Here is a 5142-nt window from a genome sequence, read left to right as displayed (position 1 = left end):
TAATACTTATGAATTCAATGTCTAGCACCGCGAGTATTGAAGCATTAGGTTCCATTTTTTCCGTTACGGTTTTCCAGTTATACTGGTATCAGATAACCAGAAAAGTTTTACAAGCGCTGAGTTTATCGAGTTCATGCGTAAAAAAGGGATACAGCTTCTACACTCAGCACCATACCATCCGAATTCCAACGCCGTGGCAGAACGCGTAGTACTCACGTTTAAAGAGCAAATAAAAAAATCTAGTAGTTCAAAAGAACCGTTGAATATACACCTTACAAATTTTCTTTTCCATTATCGTGGTACTCCACAGTCTGTTACCGGTATATCCCCAGCACGGTCATTTCTCGGAAGAGAGCTGAGAAATAGGCTGGATCTACTGAAGCCTTCATCGGTTACATATCACAAGGAAAAAAGCAAAACTACTGTAGGGCCGCAATAATATAACGTAGGAGACGCAGTTTTGGTTCGGGAATATGCAAGCCCTGATAGCCCAGTTTGGGTTCAAGGTGTTATTTTGAAGTGTGTCCCATCTATTATTTATCTTGGGAAAGTTAATGACTATGTTTGGAAGCGCCATATTCATCAAATGCGGGATTGTACTATTAAAGATCTGCCAATTGATACTGATTGGCAAACTTTGGTTAAATGTCCGTTGGCCGAAAGGAATCAGGTTGCGCGAAGTCGAGTAGAACCGCGAAGATCAGATAGAGAAAGAAAACTAACACAGTTTTATGGTATGAATTATATTAAGGAGGGGGAGAATGCAGTGTTTTGATCATTTGTTTCTATGTGCAAGTTTCTATTTTGAAATTCCTCTCTTCCCTGTTGTATGAGAGTAGTAGAGTCTATACAGGGTGAGTATGAGAGTAGTAGTAGTAGTAGTAGAGTAGGTGAGTCTACTTGAGAGTCTACTCTCAAGCGAAGACTTCAGGCCTATGCAGCATATTAAAGTGCAAACGACCCATCTCTGCTTGTGATAGCCATTTTTTTTTTTTTGAAATAAAAATCTTATCTTACCAGCCAAGGGTCCAAGAATTTGCTTTGGATGGGACCCATAAAATGACTAAATGACCAAAATGACATGGAATTTTGGGATGGGAACCAAAATCACAAAAGCATACATTAGGAAAATGTGGGGTAGCCTAAAGTTGTAGTTTAGACACTTCTTTTTATCTTGGAAATCAGTTGAGTTAGGTGAATGACACCTTCAGAAATGAATCCAGGGCCAAAAATATTGGAGCCAATTAAAAATGACAATGAAAAATGGGTAAATATTGAGCAGTTCATATTATTGACCTATGAATAAAGTTTCTACCTTTTCTTATTTATAAAGTTTTTTACCTTTTCTTATGCTCTTTCCGAAAATAATTATCGCTTTTGGCACAAATTCACTTCGCCTCACCGCTATATACCAATTTAGGGTATATATTTGCACATTGGGAGGAAGGGGATAAAGTTCAAACTTACCTCTACAGTCAGATTTGTATTTTGAATCCAAATTTAGCATTCATTTGCACGAGAATGATCTTCCAATTTTTCATTGTGTAGGGCTACTAGCTAGCAAGGAAGTACCAAAGTTTTTGCTGTAAAAAAATTTGCATAAATTTTATTAAAAAAAGGGTTGGTGTCGATGAACAGGGATGGTCTAAGAACAGGGTTGGTTTCGATGAAAACTAAACTATCAAATTAAGCATGGATGTGGAAGGGATGTTCTGCAGATAGCGTTGGTTCCTGCTAAGTTGTACCGCAGAACTAAAAGTTTCCCGACGATGGGCAAGATGCTATCAACTGAAAATCCTGAGGCAACTCTTGGGACTATCAAAATGCAATTTGTTTTATTTTCCAACTTTAGACTATACCATAGGGAGCTTAGGAACATTATGGAGCGTCCATAAAAAAAAATTCATGGTTCTTGTTAAATATCCCGACCCGACCCAAGAAGTGAATTTAGGTTAATCCTAATGAAATCCAAAATATGATGAAAATAGAATACTTTATTTACAAAAGTATGTAACCTACAGCAGAGAATTATTTAAAGCAGGCCAACCAGAATGCATTATATTAAATACCGAGCCTAACCAAAATGCCAACTGTATATTAAATACTTAATTAAAACATGCCTATATTGTTATTTATCTTTCCCAGGCTAAGAAGATTGTCACCGAGCATATACTGAAATACAGAGAGAAACTGGTTTTAGTCAGATCAAGAACTTGAGTGGGCTCGGGATATTTAACAAATATCAATTTCATTTAAGTAAAATGCGCTAAGTTTGAAAGTGCTCATTAAAGGCTATAAGTATAAGTAAACTTTCGTTATTTCAAAAGCCAGGAACCTCACCCCGAAAGTAAACCAATTTTGGTGAAAATTTTATCAAATTCTGTATACCCAAGTGCCTCTCAGCGGAAATTTTAAGCGACCATTTGCAAAATACAAAATTTTGTTATTTTTGCGCAACTGGTTCGTTTTGTTTGTTTCGCTTTGCCTCTCAATCACCCCTCCCGGATATTTAAAAAAAGAGCAATAATAGATGTTGGTAAGTATGAAAGGGATTTTAAGCGTCCTGCCGAGACATATTATTTCCGTGTAACGTTAAAGAGGCCAACAGCCAAGGACATAAAAAACATGGATCATGTTTTATGTCCATGCTTCATCTGTGCACCGCTATACTTAGTGAATAACCCATTAGGAGCCACTGATATAGAGGAAATTTTATCCATATCATTTCACTCAACTGCAAGTTTTCATGTTCTGTCGATAAACAACAAACATGGTTTAGTCCATAGCAGATTTATTCTATTCTGCTTAGCTGCAATAAAAATTTGCTTAGTTGCTTAATTGAGTTAGAGCCTTTGACAGAAGATCTGTCTGGTGCTGAGTGAGTAAATTCGTTCTTCACGGAAGAGGTGTTTAGAGGGATTTTGCTAAATATAGGCACGTTCGAAGGAACTCAGTTTGGGGGAGGGGAGGGGGTACATATTCGCCACGGGAAGTGTTTCAAGGTCGGCGTTGACTCTTCGGCAAGCTTCTTGTTTTTATGTCTGAGTAAATACGTACAATCTAAAATTTTAGCAATTTTTTAGTCAGAAGGGATCTAATAAAAATGTGTACAAAGTTGAAAGACATTGAAGACTTTCTAGACATCAGGCAAATACTTTCACTATCAGAAATAAGACGTTGGGACACACAAATTAAAAAAAAATAAATTGCATCTGGGATTGTAGTTCTTGTCTTTTGATTTTATGCAGCCTAGAAACTCGAGTATATTTGAAATCTACAACATAATTTAGCTAGGATAGGATGAAAATGAACATATCCCTCGATACCTTTTGTATTCTCTTCCATTATTCAATATTTTATTTTTGGGGGAAACTATATTTTGTGCCCTAAAAAGGCTAAAAGTGCTCAAAACAGCCCAAGGTAGGCTACCCAAAGGTTCACAAATATGTTTCTAAAAAAAAAACTGGCTAGTGAGAAAAATTGCGTTTTGTAGCTTACTCAGAAATGGTAATCATTTTTTCTCTAATAGTAAATTGTTATCTTGAAAACAAATTTGTAGGTATTTTTAAAAAAGAGCCAGAAACCTCTCGAAAATAACGTCAGTTTTGTTGTGATGGAATTTTCGAGGGGCTTCAGGTCCTTCTTTTTTGAGTAGGTTCACTTGCTTTTTGTTGGTTTATTTGTGTCTTGTTGGCTTTTTTTGAGAGGTTTTAGAGAGAGTTCTTTGAGAGATTTTAGTGGCGGCTGCTGCATGGTCTAATGATTACATTCTCCACTTGGGGGGGGGGGGGGGGGCAAAAAAGATTGCAAATTATTTGCTAGCAGTAGAGCCTGTCATACGAACGATAACAAAAGAAAAAGAAAAAAAAAACTAGCATTTACTCATTTAGGAGGATTGAATAACTTTCCCTCAATATTAATTCCAAGTTGTTTTTTTTTCTCCCAAAATGTAACTTTTACCCGACAATGAATAGTTCATATAAAATATGAAACTCCCTTTACTTTTATCATTTTTTTTTTTGCGTTTTTTTAATCAAACAGTTCGTGGTAACGAGATGTAGTAAGGAGCGACTCGGCTCAATAGTAACCGGATCTCCAGAAAATAGAATTTTGATACCAATAGTTACATCAAAAGAATTGTATTTTTATGCTGATTATAAATATATAAGTTTCATCAAGTTTAGTCTTACCCATCAAAAGTTACAAGCCTGAGAATATTTGCCTTATTTTAGAAAATGGGGGGGACCCCTAAAATTCATAGAATCTTAACGAACATCACACCATCAGATTCAGCGTATCAGAGAACCCTACTGTAGAAGTTTCAAGATCCTATCTTCAAAAATGTGGAATTTTGTATTTTTTACCAGAAGACAGATCACGTATGCGTGTTTTTTGTTGTGGTTTTTTCGGGGGTGATCGTATCGGCCCAGTGGTCCTAGAATGTCGTGAGAGGGCTCACTCTAGCGGAAATTAAAAGTTCTAGTGTCGTTTTTAAGTGACCAAAAAAATTGGTGGGTACCAAAAATTGGAGGTTACATGGGAGGATCTTTCCATGGAGGAGTTTATCACGGGGGAAGAGAATTTCTGTGAAGGGGGCATAGGATGTTCTAGCATTATTTAAAAACAATGAGAAAATAAATAAAAAAAGTTTTTTCAACTGAAAGTAAGGAGCAGCATTAAAACTTAAAAAGAACGGAAATTATTACGTATATAATGGCGTTCGTCTCATCCTCGATATCTCGCTCTTTACGCTAAAGTAATTTTAGTAATTCAACTATTTATTCTACGGCCTTTTTGATTCAGGGGTCATTCTTAAAGAATTGGGGCAAAATTCAAGCTTGAGTGTAAAGATCGAGGTAGTGACGAGGGGCCGAACCTTCTCATGTCCGTGATAAAAATATACAAATATAGATGTTCGTTATGTAAATTAATTCGTAAGTTACTTATATTTATTACTAATAAAAACATTCGTAAATAAAAAGTTCTAGTTGCATTTTTAAATAACCAAAAATTGGAGGGCAACTAGGCCTCCTCCCAATCCCCTTTTTTTTTATCAAAATCGTTCGAAAACTATAAAAAAAACCATTTAGAAAAAAAAAATACAAATTTTGTTTTAATTATTCATGTGCGGTGTTTTTTTTT

Source organism: Artemia franciscana, chromosome 8, assembly GCF_032884065.1.
Source record: "Artemia franciscana chromosome 8, ASM3288406v1, whole genome shotgun sequence".
NCBI lineage: Eukaryota > Metazoa > Arthropoda > Branchiopoda > Anostraca > Artemiidae > Artemia > Artemia franciscana.
Note: the sequence above shows the minus strand (reverse complement) of the source record.